At 45.3% G+C, this 21,114-nt stretch overlaps 1 protein-coding gene across 1 annotated transcript in view; it reads left to right on the top strand.

Annotated features, from left to right (window-relative positions):
• The window catches only part of CC2D1A (coiled-coil and C2 domain containing 1A), a 3,016,164-nt gene that overhangs the window by 115,572 nt on the left and 2,879,478 nt on the right, over window positions 1-21,114 (top strand). The gene's annotated exons all lie outside the window — the stretch shown is intronic.

Here is a 21,114-nt window from a genome sequence, read left to right as displayed (position 1 = left end):
AAAAGAGGGGGTTGTTGATGATCATGAGCGCAATCCTAATTTTTGGCGAGTCTCTGTAATTTTGAACTTGCAGGTCAGATTTAAGGTAATCTGTAATCATTCTAAGAAGTTTAGTTTGTGAGACTAATACAATTTCAGATTTGTTTAGTAATACGATTTTGAAATTCACTTTGTCAGGTATGTGTAATTTGGAGAAATAGTAACGTTAACGACTGAGGAAAAAGCTTCTTGTGTAATATGGAGAAGTTAAAGCAGGTCACTAGATGCACAAATAAGTGTGAATCATTAGTGTATTGTGGGCCTGTAGAGTAATAGTAATCCTTGCTAAAGATATTAAAGTAGAGGAGGCCAAGAATAGAGTTATGTGGCTCACCAGTGTAGACAATGCAGTAGGAACAGAGTGAGAGAGTAATGTTACAGAATGGGGCTAGTCAGTTATATAGCTACTGAACCACTGTAATGAAGACTGGGGTAGTCCAAGTTAAGACATTTTATACATGAGGTCAGTGTGAAAAACTGTATCTAAGGAATAGGGAAGGGAGTAAGTCTGCCTGCATCTCTGTATTATTTTAGTGTCTGTGCATGAGAGGACAGTTGTTGTACTGTGTGCTGGGCGGAAGCCATGTTTGGTGGATGTTAAGTGTTGTTCTTTTAGGAGATAGTGGAGGAGTTGTTTATTGATGCATCTTTCAAGAGTTTTTGAAAGAGGTGATAATATTGCAATAGGTAGGAAACTGGAAATGCCAGCAGAGATGTCACCTTTATGAAGAGGGACAGTACATGATGTCTATTTTCGTCTGATTCAGTGTTTGGGTTATCGGATCTGACTGGATCCAATCTTAGTGGCTTATTTCAGAGTATTGGATCCAAGAGCTCTGACCTTTCCTCTTCCCACAATTCCCTCCTCCTAGCTGGTTTACCTCATCTCGTTTGCCGCCTGTTTGAGAAGACCACTGAGAGCTCTGAACATTCACGATAACTTAAAGCAAATTTTTTGTTTAAACTCTGCTGCTCCTCTTTTAACTTAGTTTTAGAGTTAATTTAGTTATGTATCTGATAAATACTTGTTTCTAGGTAATAGTGTGATCTGATTTTGTTAATCCTCGTTCATTCCTTATGCATGGGTATCGGTTCCGAGCCGGCCATTTTCCAAGCTTGCGTCAGCTTCAAACTCTCGAGTTAAACTCTTATCCAGAACCCCCCCTCTCCCTGTTACCTCAGATTTCATTTGCCGCGTTGCCATTCGGTCATGTCAAGCTACTTCTCTTGAGCTAAGTACAGTCAATTGTTGTTTAATAGCTTTACAGATTATTTTTCTGTCAGAAAAGTTCATATTTTATTGTCTCTTACCCTATCGCATCTAGCGTTTATATTTTCTTCAGGTTTTTCTGCTTCTTTCTTTACTTTTACCGCAAGGTATTTTCTCTTTACCATCATTGGTAATCCTTTTCCCTTTTCTCTCATACTTTCGGGTACTCTCTTGTACCATTGCTGGTACCTTTTTCTATTAATTAATTTGCTGTCATGGCAGAAAAGAAAGGTAGTCCGGGGTTTAAGTGGTGTTCTGATTGTGGACACACACTGCCTACTTCTAATGCACACTCTCTGTGTGTTTATTGTTTGGGAGGTTCTCATTTGTCTGTTGACCCACCCTGTACTGTTTGTGAGAACTTTTCTAATAAAACCTTGTTGGAAAGGAAAAACAAGTTGTTACTGAAGGGACTTAAAATCTCCCTTTTCAGAGGCTATTTCTGGGTCGGAGGCCTTTACCCCTTCTAGAGCCCATAAGAAAACCGTGGATGTTCCTACTAAGGCTTAATCTTTGCCTTCGTCCCCTGACTGGGGACACCCGCCAACCAAAACCTAAAAAGGCTAAAGTTTCGACTCCGGAGCTCTCTGTCAGCCCCAGTGCTTTCGGTGCCTAGACCTTTGGCACTGAGGCCTTCAGTTCCATTAGTGATTTCAGCTCCGTCTTCTCCTGCAGCCTTCTGTATATTGGCACCGAGGGGCTCCTCGGTTCAGACCATTACCACTGTATTGGCACCGACCGTCAGCTCTGAGATCTTCCTCGGAACCGATGCCTTTATTGTTCACTCCAGTTTTGTTGGTTCCAGCTTCGGCACAGACAACCATTTCGGCACCGATCCCTGTGTCGGTGCAGACCATGACCTCGGCACTGATGACTTCTTCAGTGCAGACAACAGTAGTCCGTCCAGTCTCTCTCAGCACCGTTGTCCTCGGTGCGGTCAGATAAGATGGGCACCGAGTCTGCTTCTTTTGTCTACAGGCCTGTTTCTCCCTCAGTCTCCATGAGGTCCACTAGAAGCCTTTCTGAACATGATGTGCTGCGTCTTGTGGACCAGGTACTGTTGGTCAGAGGTATCCCACCCCCCAGGAACTATCCTTCCTTGGGAGGTGATCACCCATTTCCAAAGACCCCTTCTTATTCTCCTTCATTGCCTTTGAAGTCTATGGATATAGCACGGTCTTCCCCTTCTGCGGTTCTCTTTATGGATCTCACTAAGGAACTGCAGTTGCCTTCATGGCAGGAAAGTTTTGCTACGACCCAGGATGTCAGTTGTGACACGCATAGCTTGCTGCTCCACAGCCATCCAGGGACTCCGGATCAGCAGGCTGAGCCACTTAGGGGAGGGGTGACCCCCTGTCCTAGACATGCACTCCTCTTCAGGTGGACCAGCCTTCCAACTGACGGAGTAGGCTTTCGCTCCTGCTGGCGATACCGGACTGTCTATTCCTCAGCCCTCCTCTGGTACACTGGTTTCACAAGTCGCACCTAGCGGACACCGGGTGCAAGGGCCGCAGGGCATATTCACTCAGGAATCCCCTTTTCTGCTGTCTTCTCCAGCTTCTCCTGCTGAGGAGGTCCACTGGAAAAGTTCATGTAAGAGGAAGCACATGGACTCCACAGAGGAGTCCCTCACCGAAGAGACGGATTTCGATGAGGAGGAAGGATCTCCTCGGTCACCCTCTGAGGTATCCTTTGGTGATATCCTCGAAGTCCTGAAACAGAGAGGTGACTGGCAGTCCCTCTAATCTGACCTCTGAGGAATCTGTGTTCCTGCAGGCCTTTCACGCCCGGCCCCCTACCTCCTGGGTTACTCCACTTGCCGATGAACTTGTCTGGCTCATCGTGCAGCGTGCTAGGTAGGCTCCAGATACTGTTGCAGCTATTCCCCCGTGGCCAGATAAGATCTTGTCCCCTCCTGCTTCGGATCCCCATTGATCCAAAGGTCTTCCAGTGGATGCTTTCGTGGTGGCGGCCACAACAAAAAAGGATCGGCAGAAGAAGAAAGCCAGACTGTCCATCCACCTAACAGAGTCCCGGGCCCCTGGACAGATTAGGGAAGCATACCTTTGCTTCAGCGACCTTTGCTATCAGGTCCCTGAATTATATGGCACATTTTACCAGGCTTCAAAGGGATCTGGTTTCTGAGCTCTCTGAAACCTTGGCTGGAGCCATGTCTGATGAGGTCCGTGACAAAGTGGCCTCTCAGCTGGCCACCATTGAATCTATACCTAACTCCTCTATGCGACTGGTATCTCGCGCATTAGAAGGAGCAGCTAGAGGAGCAGGTTCAGCTGCGGTCTTGAGACACGCCTGGATGCGCTTGTGCAACTTCGCGGAACCCTTTAAGTCTTCTTTTCTTAATGCCCTCATTGAGGCCTCCTCGTTGTTTGGGCCCAAAGTTAAATGCACACTGGCCAGATGTGAACAGGATGGTAAGACCCTTTCTGCCGTAGGTGTCCGTTATTCTTCCCCTCAACTTACTTTCTCCCGAAACCAAAAGAGTGAGAATATATGGTTCAAGAAATCTCGGGGTCTTTTCCGTGACACACAGGCCGAGTTCTCCCCCAAAGGCAGAGGGGGAACTCACAGGGAAGCCTCTCCTTTTGGGGCAGCGGGGGGTCTGCATAACCAAGGTTCCAGGGATTCTTTCCCTGGCCAATCCTACCAGCACTCCTGAAGAGCAGGCCCAACTCCTTTTCTTCTGGAGGTGGTTGGGGACATTTTTCCTTGTACCCTTCTGCTTGGCTAACCATCACCACCGATTCCTGGGTACAAAGGATTATAGCCAGAGGTTATCATATCCCCTTCAATCTTTGTCCCGTCCATTCAAAAAACCTTCCCGATGTTCCACCCAGTCAAAGGGAAGAAGCAGCACTAGAGATAGAAAAGCTGCTAAGAAAGAGAGTCGTCCAAATAGTCCCTCCAGACCAGATAGGATCCGGATTCTACTCAAGACTATTTTTGGTGTCAAAGAAAACCGGGGACTGGAGACAAATTTTGGATTTGTGTATTGAACAAGTTTGTGAGAATACAAAAATTCCGGATGGTCACTATACAGTCTATCCTCCCGCTTTTGGAAAAAGACGATTGGATGTACTCGATAGATCTTCAAGATGCGTACTACCACATAAAAGTGGACAGGCCATCAAGAATTCTGCGCTTCTGTGCGGGAGCCAGTCACTATCTGTTCAGAGTACTGCCCTTCGGACTCTCTCTACAGCCCCCAGAGTGTTCACAAAGTGCATGGCAGTCATCACAGTTCGCTTGCGACTTCAAGGATTCCAGGTGTTTCCATACCTAGACGACTGGCTCATTTCCGCTCCCACCAGACATCTACTGGAAAAAAGCCCTGGCATACTCTTTCCTCGCTGCACAAAGGCTAAGCATAACCATAAACTGGCAGAAATCCAATATCACCCCATTTCAGTCGACAGAATTCATAGGGGTTATCTTGGACACAAAAAACTGCAGAGCTGCTATTCCAGAGCACAGAATTCTAAGGATAAAGCAACAACTAATTCCAATCTTTCCAAAGAAAAAATCCATGGCTCACTCGGTTCTACAGCTGTTGGGTTTTATGGCAGCCTCCATCACCATTGTTCCCCTGGCCAGGTTTCACATGAGGCTTCTACAGTGGCTGCTGCTCACCCAATGGTATCCTTATCAGTATCCTCTTTCAGCCATGATTCGAGTAACCCACAGGTGCAAACAGGACTTAAATTGGTGGATGACACACAATCCCTCAAAATGGTCTCACCCCTTCTCCCCCCAGCAACCCAAGGCCACAATGACCATGGACGCCTCCCTGATGGGGTGGGGGGGTCTATGTCAGGGACAGACAGTTCAAAGCACTTGGTCCGAACTGGAGGCCCATCTGCATATAAATGTTCTAAAGCTGAGTGCGGTGCTCCTGGCGTTGCAAGCATTCCATCCCCTGCTGCCATCTGGGACAATTGTGATTCAATCAGACAACATGGCAGTGGTCTGGTACATCAACAAGCAAGGTGGAACCAAATCTTACCCCCTTTTTCAAGAGGCCATGAGGATATGGCTATGGGCAATGGCTACCAACAGTTTTCTTCTAGCAACGTGCATTCCCGAGAGTTCCAACGTGATAGCAGACAGACTCAGCAGGTGTATTCTTCAACCTCATGAGTGGTCCCTGAATCCCTTGATAGCGGCGAATATCTTCCACCGCTGGGGCCTTCCTTGCTGCGACCTCTTTGCATCCCCGACCAACTACAAATGCAGCAACTACTTCACCCTGATTCCCCCTCGGGACAGTCACCCAGGGATGCTCTAGTCCACGATTTGCCCTCTGGTCTTCTTTACACATTTCCACCCTTTCCCCTCATTCCCCAGTTTCTGAAGAAAGCCCGTCAGTTGAAGAGCAAGGTGATCCTCCTAGCACCATATTGGCCTCGACAGATTTGGTTCCCCTTTCTTTGGCCTCGCCTACTAGATCGACCATGGATTCTCCATCCAACCCCGGATTTGATCTCACATGCACAGAACCTGATTCATTTCAACTTGAACAGCCTGAAGCTCACGGCTTGGCTACTTCAATTCCCTTGATTGCCAGGCAGAATGATCTTTCTTTGCCAGTACGGGATATTCTCATTGCTTCTCATAAGTCTTCCACTAGAATTACTTATCTGAGCAAGTGGAAAAGATTTATCTGTTGGCTGAAAGATAAACAAGTAGACCCCTTTTCAGCACCAATGTCGATTTAATACTAGATTATCTGGCTGACCTGTTTCAATCGGGTCTATTGGCCTCTACCATTAGAGTTCATTTGGCTGCAATTTCTAATTTTCATGAGGGTGTCGAAGATTCCTCTCTTATGTCCCATAAATTGAGCAAGACCTTCATAAAAGGTGTGAATCATTTGTAGCCACCTTTTAGAGAGCCTATTCAACCATGGGATTTATCATTAGTTCTACAAGCTCTGACAATGTCACCTTTCGAACCAGCCTCTTCTTGCGATCTCAAGTATTTGTCATGGAAAACCTTGTTTTTGGTCGCCATTACTTCTGCCAGACATATTTCTGAGCTTCAAGCTTTATGTATCGAGTCCATACTCTATTTTTCATAGAGATAGAGGGTCTCTGAGAACTAATCCATCATTTCTGCCTAAAGTGATCTCTGAAATGTCCATTTATCAAACCATTGAATTGCCAGTTTTTTTTCCCAATCATTCAAACAGAGGAGAGTATTGCCTACATACCCTAGATATACACAGGCAAATCCATTTTTACTTAAACAGGACTAAACCCTTTTGTAAATCTGACCAGTTATTTTTGGCCTTTTCTGGATCTAGATTAGGATCTGCTGTTGCTAAGGTCACATTAGCTAGATGGTTGAAGGACTGTGTGACCTTTATTTACACACAACGTAATATCTCATTGCCTACAACCATGAAGGCTCATTCAACAAGGTCGGTGGCAACTTCTGCTGCTTTCCAGGCCAGAGCTTCTTTACATGACATCTGTGCAGCTTCAACTTGGGCTATGCCTCATACCTTCATCAATCATTACAAAGTGGATTTGGCCTGCAGAGGAAGAGCATCTTTCGGTTTTATGGTGCTCAGGAATGTCCTTCCATGAGAGCCTCCCAGGAATAGATGTAGCTGGGGACTCTGTCCCATGTGTAAGGAATGAACGAGGATTAACAATATCAGATAAAGAAGTTATGTCTTGCAATAACTTTCCATCTGTATTGTTGATCCTCATTCAGTCATTACGACCCTCCGTCCTTCCCCCTCCTGTGGTTTCTAGTGGATCTCACCATCCGATTCACTTAGGTTATTTGACCAGAGGTAGCCACTACCTTCTTTGACTTGCAAACTCAATTTGAGGTAATGGAGTGGGGGATTGTGGGTAAGAGTTTAGCTCAAGAGTTTGAAGCTGACTCTAGCTTGGAAAATGGCCGGCTCGGTTCTGAGCTCGGAAGCGATACCCATGTGTAATGACTGAACAAGGATCAACAATACAGATGGAATGTTATGGTGAGACAACTTTTTATTGTAGAACCTTCTTGTAGTTTGATAAATTTATCAAAGTTCATGTAGTTGCTGCTGTAGTGGGTTTGGAGTATAGTTTTTCATTTTAGTGCAAGTACTTTTTCTTTACTAGTATAAGTTCTTTCAAAATTTCTTTAGCGTGTATTGCAATTCCAGCGATATAAATACTACTTGGTTATTTTTTTCTTCTTTGTGTTGTTCAGATGTCTGTCAAACCTACTACATTAAAGAAGAGTTCAGCTTGTAGACACAAAATTCCTTCCCAAAATCCCCATTTCTTTTGTCTACTGTTTACAGTCCATCTCATCTTTAGGGCAGCTGAAGTACCTGTACCACAGCCCTCCAAGAAAGAAAAGAAAAATGTATCCTTAACTGTTTACTTCCCCCTCAGATAGGGTCTACGATGTCCTCTGAATCTACCATCCTCTTCTGTCTGTACTGAGAAGAGGAAGGGGAAAGAGAGAGAGAGATCCAAGGAAAAACATTGTGAAAAAACAGATGAGAGAAGAGACTGGAAGAGAGGAAGGCTGAAAAGCTGATGAAAAGGTCCTCTGATCGAGCTGTCTCCTGTGTCCGGCACCTAGGTTGTCGAGGCAGTTGGTCCATCTGCAACTTTGATCCAAAGTCAGGCTCTGAAACCTTCTTTTTCCCCAGGGCTGATTAGACCTAGATTGCATTCCCCCATACTCCAGCACAAGTTACCATCAAGACAAGTGTCTGTAGCTTTTTCATGCAGGTCTGGTAGATCCATCAGAAGCCTTACCAAGATGGCTGGGAACCACCATCCATCCATCCACCACCCACAACTCCTTTTCGCCTCTTTGTACATGGGGTTGAGGTATCACTTCATCAGTGGCAATCATCTAGAGCCAAGGTTTTACACTGCTGGGTGACTAGCCCTGCCACTGTAGTACTTTCATATCCATACCACACACTCAGAAGCACACTCACATCTGTGGTCAGTTTAGAGTGTCCAGTCCTTAGTAAAGTGGGAGGAAATCAGAACACCCAGAGGAAACCCATGCAAACACAGGGAGGACATGCTGACTCCAAACAGAAGGCACCACAGCCAAGAATCAAACTGGGAACCTCTTGCTGTGAAGGCAACAAGAAAAGGTTTAGTTCCTAGCTCCACCCCTTCAGTTCACAGATGATTAACCTTAACTGACCTGTTGTAATGCATGTGTGACTTCTTAACTGACCTCTTCTAATTTCTGTCTGACTCACAAGAGAAGGTTTCAGAGAAGGTGATCTCTCAGCTATCTACCTTAAATTCCATCTTTAACTCCTGCATGAGACTGGTATCCTATGCAGTGGAGCGAGCAGGGCAGTGGGTTCAGGAGTTTCCCTGAGGAGAGACTCCTGAATGCACTTGTGTAACTTTGGGGAGCCTTTCAAGTTTACCTTTGTCAACGCCTCTTTTGATGGTTCCTCACTCTTTGGACCCAAAGTCAAGGGCACACTCGCCAGATGCGAGCAGGAAAGGAAAACACTATCTGCAGTTGAAGGTACGGAACCCTAAAGGTCAGAAGAGTGGAAACATGTGGTTCAAAAGATCCCAGGGAGTTTTTCAGGCCACATGAGATGAACCCTTCCCTGGGGCGGAGAGGGGAGGCAATAATGGTGGACATCCTCGAGGCAGAGGGGATCCACAAAACCAGTGTGACTGTGATTCCTTTCCCGGATGGCCCTACCAATGCTCCTGAAAGGAGGCCCATCTGCTCGGCAGTAAGGGGGTGGTTAACTTCGTACCCAGAAGCCTGGGCGAGATATCACAAGAGACAAGTGGGTACAAAGTATAATATCCAGGGGTTATTCCATTCCATTTTGCCATCCTGTCCCACAGATCAGAACAATCCCAGATGTTTCACCCAGTCAAAGGGAACAAGCAGCTGTAGAAATTCAAAAGTTGCTAGACAAAAAGAGTCATCCAAAAAGTCCCCGCAGCCCAAATAGGATTCGGAACTTACTCAAGATTGTTTTTAGTGCCAAAAATAACAGGAGACTGGAGACCCATGTTGGATCTCAGCAAACTAAACGAATCCGTGAAGAAGTCCAATTTCCAAATGGTGACACTGCAGTCAGTTCTTCCCTTTTTAGGGAGAGACAATTGGATGTGCTCAGTAGACCTCCAAGATGTGTAGTACCGCATAAAAATGGATAGAACATCAAGGAGTCATTTACGCTTCCGGCTGGGAGCCAGTCATTATCAGTTTCAAGCTCTGCCCTTTGGTCTCACTACAGCCCCCAGAGTGTTCACCAAATTCGTGGTAGTAGTCACGGCTCACTTAAGACGCATAGGATTCCAAGTGTTTCCTTACCTAGATGACTGGCTCCTAACTGCTACCACCAAGCATCTACTTAAGCAGGTGAGAGAGACCACACTACAGACCTGTTCTCCCTTAGGCATTATAATGAATTTACAAAAATCTTCCTTGTTGCCCTGTCAGCATATTACATTCATAGACGCAGATCTCGACACCGTTTCCAAGATCCCAACAGAGTTTCTTTTCTCGGATAGCAAATAGCTGACATTCTACCTAGAAACAAGGTGAAAGCAAAAACAATTTTGAAAGTCCTAGGACCATGGCATCAACTATCACCCTAGTTCCTCCTGCCAGGATGCATATGAGAATTCTTCAATGGCTTCTTTTTACTCCGTGTTTTTTACAAGAGCTTCCCATGTCTCACCAAATCAGAATTAGAGAGTCATGCAAGAGATCTTCTATGATGGCTTTGGTCCGACCATGTCCCCATCGGATGATCTTTCGTGCCACAAAAGCCCGTACTTGTAGTGACCATGGACACATCCCAGATAAGGAGGGGGGGCATTATCTGGGAAGAAAAGTCCAAAGCTCATGGCAAGAACACGAGGCCCATTTGCACAAAAATGTCCTAGAAGTGAGAGCAGTACTTCTAGCATTGGAAGCACTCCTGGACTCTCTTCCACTAGGACCGATTGCAATCCAGTCAGATAACATGTCGGTAGTCTGGTACATAAACAAGGAGGAACCAAATCATACCCTATTTGTTGAGAAGCGCTGAGAGTATGGCAATGGGCACTGTCTTCCCAACGTTTTCTGGTAGTGATGCATATCCTGGGGAAATCCAACATGATAGCGGACAAACTCAGCAGGGCGATATTAATGCCTCAAGAGTGGTCTCTAAACCAAAACATAGCAGAGAAGATTTTCCGAAAATGGGACCAGCCTTGCTGCGACCTATTTGCCACTCCCATGAATACCAAATGCAGCAGCTACTTTGCCCTAACCCCCCCCCTCCCCAGGGAGACGCAGAGAGACGCACTTGTTCACGATTGGCCCTTGGGACTTCTGTATGCCTTTCCCCCCTTTCCCCTGGTGCCCAAAGTCATTCAAAAGCAAAATCCTTGGGAAGCAGGTTGATTCTCATTGTTCCATGTTGGCCTCATCATATTTGGTTCCCCTTTCTCTGGCCTCACCTACAGGAGAAACCGTGGGTTCTGGACACAGTTCTAGACCTTCTGACCCAGGAACACTTCATCCTTCTCTCCAAACCCTCAGTTTGACAGCATGGCTGCTCCACTGCCAAGCTTAGTCAGGCTTCAAGACTTCACACGAGCAGTAAAACACATTTTGGTATCCTGTCACAAGGCTTCTACCAGAAAGTTATGTTCTAGTAAATGGAAGAGGTTCTCCTACTGGGCACAAGCAAAATACATTGATCCCTTTTCTGCCCCGATTAGTTCAGTTTTAGAATTTCTGGCAGAACTTTTCCAGCAAGGTTCCGCCGCAGCTAAAGTTAAGAGTTCATCTAGTTGCAATTTCTAATTTTCACATAGGTGAATACACTCCTAACCTGATGTCACACAAATTGTGTAAAGCATTTTTAAAAGGCACTTGCTTATTGAGACCTCTCATAAAAGAACCTCTCTCACAATGGGATCTGAATTTTGTCCTGATGCACCTAACCTTAACTCCCTTTGAACCCTCATCATCATGTGATCTCAAATTTCTCTTGGAAAACTATCTTCCTAGTAGCCATTGCATCTGCAAGAAGAGTCTCGGAGTTGCAAGCTGCATCAATCAAGCTGCCATACTTGATTTTCCATAAGCATAGCGTACCTCTGCAAATTAATCCATCCTTTGTGCCAAAAGTTTGCCCCCAAACCAATCTGAATCAAGCAAATGAGCTCCCAGTGTTTTTTCCTAATCATAGCAACAAGGCAGAATACAAGTATCACCAATTGGATTTGCATAGGCAACTTAGGTTTTATCTGCATAGAACTAAAGATTTCAGGAAAACAGATCAGTTGTTAATCTCCTTTTCAGAAGCTAAGAAGTGCATGCCAGTTTCAATAGTTATGGTTTCAAATTGGCTCTCAAATTGCATTACCTTTCTATACACCTCAAATAACAGGAATTTACCATTCAAAGTTGAGGCCACTCAACCAGAGCATTAGCAACATCCTCTGCTTACCTGGCCAGGTTGTCAATGGACAGTATTTGTGCCGCTACTACATCGGCAAAACTCCATACTTTTATTACTCATTACAAAGTTGATTTGGCCTCCAGGGACAGGGCGTCCTGTGGTTCCACTGTGCTCAAAGGTATACTCCCGTGAGCCACCCAGGAAAATGGTGCTAGGGACACTGTCCCAACCAGTAAGAATGAAGGCGAGATAGGACAACATAAAATAAAGAAGGTATGTACTCACCATAACGTTCCATGTTTGTTGTCCATCTCGCCCTTCATTCTTGCAACCTTCCCACCTTCCCCCAGCCAAGGACTCCTAGAGGACCTAGATGTGAGATCTTTCTTTAGTGAAGGAGCTCATCTGAATTTCCTTGTTATTTCTATACCTGATGTTGCAGGACAAATGTAGACACATTATGATTAGCAGCAAACAAGATCTGGGGAATTGCACCACTGCATGATGGGATACCTATTCAGCTACAAGCCAAGTGAAAGACTTAGAGCTAGTGTATTTGGCCGAGTCGGAGCTGAGGATCGGCTCTGAACCCAACCAGTAAGAATGAAGGGTGAGATGGACAGCAAACATGAAACGTTATGGTGAGTACATAACTTTTTTTCCCTACATGATTGACCTGTCTGCCTGCTGTCACTATGCTACGTAATGCTCATATTCTTTAACTTTCTGGTCTTTTTTTCCCCTACACTAGATAGTTAGGGTTGGAAAAAGTGTTTGGAGCAGGGATTCATAATTAGGAGTTCATAATAAAACTGAAACTTTTGTTATTCTTGTAATAGGTTCCATCCATAATACTAAAGAACAGAAGGGATTTGAGTGCCAGGGAGAAACTGCTTTAAAGTGTGACACACCCCCCAGCAGTGAAGAGAAAAGTTAAATAGTAGCATTCAGAGGCATCTGCAATTTATCCCTGCAATTTGTAGTAGCTGTTGTTTTGGCATCCTATTGCACAGGCTTGAGTATTAAGAACATTGCCACAGCAAAGTCTGTATATGTAGAGTGCACACATTGCTTACCTGTGTTTTTACGGGTGTAATCTCCCCTGTGTGGGCTGCTTTCATGTTTATGCATCCTTGAGCACCCTACATCATTGCAGTTGTACTGCTCCCACTCTGCAGAGTTAGCCTCATCACCAGTTTACAGTGGTGTACCTTCACTTTTTGTTTCTGTCTTTTAATGGCCACAGCAAACCTCTACCTCTGGGCATTTGTTTACTTTTTTGTTGGGCCGGGTATGCAGAAGCACTGGATTTGAACAGGCCTAGACTCATTGCCTCCAGTGTGGGTGTGTGGCTAGATGTTCATCGTGTTTCACTGTTGCAGTCATTACACTTGGGTTATCCTGCTGGCAGGCGACCCGCAGTCGGCCCGAGTTCCAAAGTCTAGGTCCGGCGTTGGTTGCTGTCGCCTCTTCCATGATGTCAGTGCGCCAGGGGTATAAAAGATGCAACCAACGTCATTTTCTTCAGTCTTTCTTGCCGCGCGGTGCCCAAAGCAGAAGCAGTTCGCAAGTGCCGGTCGGCCGACTCCTGAGATTTTCAAAATAGAGTTTCAGATCCGAAGTCTTCAGTAAAGCTAAGTACCCCGTTGGGGAAACTTTTTCTTGCTCCAGACCGATGTCAGTAAAAGTTAACAATTGTATTTCTTGTGGGAAGCAAATACCTCGTAAGGACTTTCACTCTTACTGTATTCCTTGCCTAGACCCTGATCACGACGTTACTAGTTGTTGGTTTTGTGCTAGATTCAACAAACGTACTATTAAACGTCGGTTTGATTTTGCATTTCATTACATTGGCTGAAGGTTTAACTATATAATGCCATTGGAACAACTGATGACCGGAATTCATAAAAAACACAAAGACAAGGAAGAGGACAGGCATCCGAGGTCCAAAACCAATGACAAAGCCTCTGCTGCGCCAGTCGCCGGTTCTCAGTGAGGCACATTCACAGCCCCTGACACCCGCTGCCTCAGAGCCACAGGCCGTATCCGACTCCCACGTGGAGACAACTAGGCCTCTGGATACTCAAGGTATTGGGCCTACGGAAAATATTCCCTCAGATGGGTCCGGAGCCGCTGAGCAGCCATCGGCTTCTGAGGGTGTTTTCAGACCTTCACAGCTTACTATTAAATCCTCTGTAGCAGCCAAAGTATAGTCAAAGACACCATTAAAGACTAAGAAACAAGTACAGCATTCTCCTGGACAGTCAACCATGCCAAAGAAACAGATGCTTAAAATGGCCGAAGACTTAATTACTTTGATCCCATCCCCCTCCTGATAAAAGGCCTAGGCAAGACACTGACTATGATTCCTCTGACCAGGTTTCTATTTCCTCTATGATTCCTCTTCAGATCGGGGCTATTCTCTTCCTCCCTATGAGGACTCTGATGCTGAAGAATCTATGCCTTCAGCCTCTCCACCTGAGGATTACTCTTTTGAGGAAACTCTGCACACCATGAGGGAACATTTCCACTGGGAGAGCCAGGATTAGTCAGAATCCAAGAAAAGGCTCAGATTTTCTTTTACTGTCTCAACACATGCCCCTGGCTATCCCCCCTGTGCTTGATATAGTTGATGATGTGTTCTCTGAATCCAGTCCGTCTCCTGATTCTTTACCCCCTGCACCAGTCAAGCCAGACAGGTATTACAGGGTCCCTGACTCTCATAAATCTTTTTATAAAAACCCTGATGCTGACCCTGAAACAATTTCTCAGGGTCCCAAAGGGGTTAAGGCTTCCACTGCAAAAAAACCTGTTCCTCTGATAGGGATTCTAGAGCTCTGGATAGATGGGGGAAAAAAGTTTGCACTTCTGCTACTTTAGCTGTAAGGGCTTTAAACTGCCAGTTTCACATGCTTAAATATCAACAGTATCTCATGTCTTTGTTAAAACAGAAAATGCTTACAAATTCAGAAAGTCCTGACAATAAGGAAATACAGGAATTATTGCATGCAGCTGAACAAGTGGGAAAGCATACTCTGCAATGTGGTTTTGATTCATTAGAGGCTTCTTGCAGAGCCGCAGTTACAGGCTCTGTCATTCAAAGGCATGCTTGGTTGAAAGAACAAAGTTATACCTGAACATGTTAAAGTAAAATTATTGGATGCTCCATTACAGCATGATAATTTGTTTGGTGTTAAGACAGAAGAGGTGTTAAAGAAAATGGAGGATAAAGCAAAATCTATGCAGACAGTAAAGGATTTCTTACAGGTTCAACCACATAGGTTTAGTAGAAACTGGTCTTCAAAAAATTGGTCCTTTCAGGTGTCAGGCCACAAAGAGGCAGATACAGACACCCAAGAGGCAGATCTCAGCCACAAGGCTCCTACAGACCTAAACAATGGGGTGCTTCAGCCCCCAAAGGAGGAGAAGACAAATCACAACCTTATAGGAAACAGTCCCAATGACTTTCCTTTACAAAAGCCAAGCACTTACGTTTTGCCAGCACCCCTAGGGGGGAAGCTAGCACTTTTCGCACAAAATTGACACATAATCACCCAGGACAAATGGGTACTGAATATAGTTTCTTAGGGTTACAGGTTCCACTTTCACACTCTTACAAAAATCAAAAGGTATGCCGGACCTGCCACAAAACCAGTGGGCAGAGGCACAAAAGGAAATTGCTGCTCTCATGGACATGGGAGCTATTCAAAGAGTACCACAGCAAAAACAGGGTCAAGGATTTTACTCAAGACTCTTTCTGGTTCCCAGAAAGGACAAAGCCTGGAGACCAATACTGGACTTGTCAATCCTAAATACTTTCCTGGATGTTCCAAAATTCAAAATGTTAACACTGCAGCAACTTCTACCCATGCCGGGCAAGAAGGCTTGGCTAGTTACTTTGGACATCAGAGAGGCATACCTGCATGTCTTGCAGAAGATACCTCAGATTCATAGCTGGCTCAATGCACTACCAATTCTCTGCACTGCCCTTTGGCTTATCTACTGCGCCCAAGGTCTTCACAAAATGCATGGCACCAGTAATTGCAGTTTACAGACAAAGAGGAATTCAGATATATCCCTACTTGGACGACTGCCTTATTCAAGCAGAGAGCAAGGACATTCTACTAAAGCATCTGGCATTTGTAAAAAGATTATTAATTTGCCTAGGGTACACAGTAAACGAAAATAAATCAAAACTAGTGCCCTCTCAAGAGATAATACTCCTGGGTGCAAGCTTAAATACAACTGCCCAGATGGCTTATATCACGCCAGACAAAGGCAACTGACTCATTACTTTCAAATGATGGCAACAAAGACCCAGCTCCCTGCAAGAAAAATTCTGCAGGCCCTGGGCTTCATGGCTTCCTGCATTCTACTCATTCCATATGCAAGACTGCATATGAGGAAACTACAATGGTATCTAAAAAGTGTTTGGACTCAGCATTGCCACAGCCTGGACACAATAGTGACTATAATTCCCTGTCTACAACAGGAGTTTCGATGGTGGTCCAGGGCCTGTCACCACAACAAGGGACAGCCCTTCACCTTACCAACTGCCAGGCAGACTATAACAACGGATGCATCGGATTATGCCTGGGGGGCACATATGGCAAGAAAATGTATTCAGGGCACGTGGCCCAAGGAACAAATGCATCTTCACATCAATCAAAAAGAGATGCTAGCTGTACAGAATGCATTGACAGCCTTCAAGGATCTACTACAGTCAGGACAACTATTACTAAAGATGGACAACACCACAGTTATGTGGTACATAAACAAGCAAGGGGGCACACATTCCTACCCCCTCTGCGGGCAAGCCATGACTCTGTGGAGCACAACACTGACCTATCAAGTACATCTGCAGACACAATTCCCGCCAGAAAAGAAAAATACACTGGCAGATGAACTAAGCAGAAATGTTATGGATCCGCACGAATGGAAACTAAATCCACAGGTCTTCAGCATGATAACAAGGAAATGGGGACGCCCGGACATAGATCTTTTTGCCTCCCCTCACACCTGCCAACTACAGAAATTCTGCACAAGAACTTAGCACTCACAAGCATGGAAAGTGGATGCTCTTTCATTCAGCTGGAAAACCGTGACAGTTTATGCCTTCCCTCCACTGCCTCTTCTTCCCAAGGTACTCCTAAAATTCAGACAAGAGAAGCCAAAAATGATCCTGATTGCCCCAGACTGGCCACGCCAGCACTGGTACCCAATCCTAAAGAGCTTGTCTCGAGGCCCAGCCTGGCCTTTACCTCAAATTCCTCATCTTCTGACTCAACAAAACAATCAGATTCTACACAGTCAACTCAGAACCTTAAATCTTGCTGCATGGCAGATAATTTAGCCACTCAGACCACACCTCTCTCTAAAGCTGTTATGGATGTCATTTTAGAAGCCAGGAGGCCCAGCACTAGGAAATCTTATGCAGAAAACTGGAAGAGATTCTGTGCTTGGAACCAGGCACAAGGACTCGAACCTCTTGTCCCAAATATACCTCAGATTTTACAATACCTAACTGAGATACTGGACAAAGGCCTATCCTTTTCGTCTATTAAAATCCATGCCTCTGGCATTTCAGCTCATTACAATACGGAACCTCCTATTTTTTCACATCCACTGCTAAGGCAGTACCTCAGAGGGGCAAGAAACTTAAGACCCCCAAGGAGAGCTCCAATACCTACTTGGGACCTCAGTTTTGTATTAGAAAAGCTCACACTGCCTCCTTTTGAGCCAGCCAACACAGCTGATATAAAATTCTTATCCTGGAAAACTGCTCTGCTCCTAGCAATAACTTCAGCAAGAAGAGTCTCAGTTACAGGCATTAATGGCAGTGAAACCTTTCATCATTTTTCATCAGCACAGGGTCTCTCTTAAGGATGAACCCAACATTTATGCCAAAGGTGGTTTCCAGTGTGGCTCTTAACCAAACCATTCATTTGCCAACTTTCTATCCAAATCCCCAGAATAAAAGGGAGAGACTTCTGCAAACCTTGGATATACACAGACGGCTACGATTCTACTTGGACAAAACAAAAGCTTTCAGAAAAACTGAGCAACTGTTTGTAGCTTATACTGCAGGATCACAAGGAAAGCCTATCTCAAAATAGACAATTTCAAAATGGATAGGACACTGCATTCGCTTCTGCTATGCACAACATGGCAAATCAGTGCCTAAGGGCATAAGGCCACATTCTACCAGAGCAGCAGCCACTTCAGCAGCCTTTCTCAGAGGAGTACCAACCAAAGACATTTCAGAAGCTGCAACCTGGAGTTCAGTGCACACTTTCACTAAGCACTACCACTTGCCTCTCTACTCTAAATCCAGAGCAGGCTTTGCCACTGCAGTTCTGCAGGGCCTGGTAGCCTCTCCTAATCCTATTTAGACCTAGCCACCCAACCTCAGCTTTGGGATTCAACCCAAGTGTAATGACTGCAACAGTGAAACACGATGAACATAGTACAGTTGTGTACCTACCATAAATGTAGATGATGTTCTTCATCTCACATTGCTGCAGTCATAACTTATGGGTAGTCCGCTGTCCTCGGTCGGCCCGAATACCAAAGTATTAGGCTGACGTCGGCCATGGGCGCTCAGATCTGACGTCAGAGCGTCAAGGTATTAAAGCGCATGACCGACGTCATTTCCTCAGTCTTTTTTGCCGCATGGTCCGAAGCAGAAGCAGCGTTTGCAAGTGCCGTTCGGCGTTCTGAAATTTTCGTATTCTGAGTTTCAGACCGAAACCAAGTTGGGCTAAGTACCCGTTAGAATATTTTTGTTTTTTCTTGCCTCAGTTAATTCCGGATGTCAGAAAAAGTGAATAATTGTATTTCTTGTGGGAAACAGATACCGCATAGGGATTACCACTCTCTTTGTATTCCTTGTTTGGGACCTGAGCACAACGTAGTAGGGTGCCGCTTTTGTGCTAGATTTAATAAGCGCACCATTAAATGTAGGTTAGATTGTGCTAGGCTTGTCTTCGGTAAGCGGTGTAATTACAATATGCCGTCGGATCCTCCGACGCCCGCTACAAAGCGCAAAGATAAATCTTTAAAGTCCAAGCAGGATGACTCGTCCGTCCCGGACGCCGGTTCTTTAGACACTACGGTGGATTCGGTTGATCCGGCCGAAGTTTCAACTGAGTCTCAGGGGGAGACGTTGGTTTTGCAAGATGTGGCCTCTCAGGAGTCGGGTCAGGCTGAGGGGGCCTCTCAGGTTCCTGTTCTCCCTTCTTTGCCTAAGGTGGTTAGGCCTTCTCCTTCTGTCTCTAAGGCACCTTCCAAAGGCAGGCCTGGTTTGCCTGCCACAGGTGTCAGTCCTGGTTCTGCAGGTTCTGTGCCTAAAAAACACATGCTTAAAATGGCAGAAGATTTAATTACTTTAATCAGGGGTTCTATGCCCCCTCCTGATAAGAGGCCTAGGGTGGAGCCAGAAATGGAAAGTTTGGAGCAGGCTTCAGATTACTCAGAGTCTTCGGCTGAAGACATTCAGGATTTTCCTCCTTATTCTGATTCAGACGCAGAGGATTCCTCTCCTTCTGCTTCTCCTCCAGAGGATTTTTCTTTTTCAGAAACCCTGCATTCCATGAGGGAGCATTTTAAATGGGAAGGTCAGGATTTCTCAGATTCCAGGAAGAGGCTTAGGGAATTTTTGTTTTTACCACAGCATAGGCCCTTGACTATACCTCCTGTTTTGGATGTTGTTCAAGACGTTTTCTCTGAGGCTTCCCTTAATCCAGACTCTTTGCCTCCTGCGCCAGTTAAGCCAGATAGGTATTACAGAGTGCCTGAGGCTCATAAATATCTGTATAAGAGCCCTAGGGCCGACCCAGAAACTATTAGCCAGGGACCTAAGGGTGTCAGGGCTTCTGTTGTAAAGAATCCAGTTCCTTTGGATAAGGATGCTAGAGCTTTGGAAAGGTGGGGTAAGAAAGTATATACCTCTTCCACTTTAGCAATGAGGGCTTTGAATTGCCAGTTTCATATGTTGAAGTACCAGAATTTTCTCCTTACTCAGTTAAAATCTAAAGTGGATGCTTTGGCAGAGGGCATAGAGTGTAAGGAATTACAGGATTTGGTACATGCCTCTGATCAGGTGGGTAAGCATGCTTTGCAGTGTGGTTTTGATGCTTTGCAGGCTTCTTCCAGGGTGGCTGCCACTGGTTCAGTTATTCGCAGGCACTCCTGGCTTAAGGATCAGAATTTGTCAGAGCATGTTAAAGCTAGGATTTTAGATGCTCCTTTGCAGTCTGAAGTTTTGTTTGGTTCTCCTGTGGAGTCTGTCTTGAAAAAATGGAAGACAAGGCTAAGTCTATGCAGACTGTTAAAGATTTTTGCAGGTGCAGCCCCTAAGTTTAGCAGGAACTGGCCTGCTAAGGGTTGGACTTACCCTTCTTCTGATTCACAGTCTAGGGGTAGATCTAGACGTGGTAGGGGCAGAGCTCAGAGTTCTTTCAGGCCTAGACCGTGGAGTTCACCAGCACAATCTACAGGTGAGGGCAGGGGCCAGTCCTTTCGTAAACAGGCCCAATGACCTGCATCTCCAGCTGCCAGATCCTTCCTGTCTGGCAGCTCCTTTGGGAGGAAAGTTGGCACTCTTCAAGCAAAATTGGTTTCTAGTCACCCAGGACAAATGGGTGTTGGACATTATAGACCGAGGCTACAAGTTTTATTTCCACACATTGCCTCCTTTCAAGGGCATGCCAGACGTTCCTCCTCAGCAAAGGGTAGAGGCTCACAAACAGATTTCTTTACTTCTTCAAATGGGGGCTATACAGCAGGTCCCTCTGTCAGAAGTGGGCCTCGGATTTTACTCTCGCCTATTTCTTGTACCAAAGAAAGGAAACACTTGGAGGCCAATCTTGGATTTATCTATCCTCAACACATATCTGGACATTCCAAAATTCAAAATGTTGACGTTGCAACAACTTCTGCCTCTGTTGGGCAAAGATCACTGGATGGTAACTCTGGATCTCAAAGAGGCTTATCTTCATGTTCCTATCAGGCTCCATTGCAGGAGATTCCTGTGTTTTCGGGCTGGGACTTTACATTATCAGTTCTCTGCATTGCCCTTTGGCTTATCTACTGCGCCCAGGGTATTCACAAAAGTTCTGGCTCCAGTGATAGCCTTTTTCAGGTTAAGAGGAATACAAATTTATCCTTATTTGGACGATTGCCTGATTCTTGCTCAAGACAAGCACGAGCTTCTTCACCATCTACAGTATGTTATGACAGTGTTAAGGTGCCTAGGGTATTCTGTGAACGAAACAAAGTCCAGTCTAGTACCCTCTCAGGAAATGTGCTTTCTGGGTGTGAGACTGAATACAGCTTCCCAGATGGCCTTTTTTGACCCCGGACAAGCAAAAGA

The sequence above is a fragment of the Protopterus annectens genome, chromosome 15.part0 (assembly GCF_019279795.1).
Source record: "Protopterus annectens isolate FY-2018-M chromosome 15.part0, PAN1.0, whole genome shotgun sequence".
Classification (NCBI taxonomy): domain Eukaryota; kingdom Metazoa; phylum Chordata; order Ceratodontiformes; family Protopteridae; genus Protopterus; species Protopterus annectens.
The sequence above is the reverse complement of the archived record's forward strand: the minus strand, read 5'-3'. Positions and strand labels throughout refer to the sequence as shown.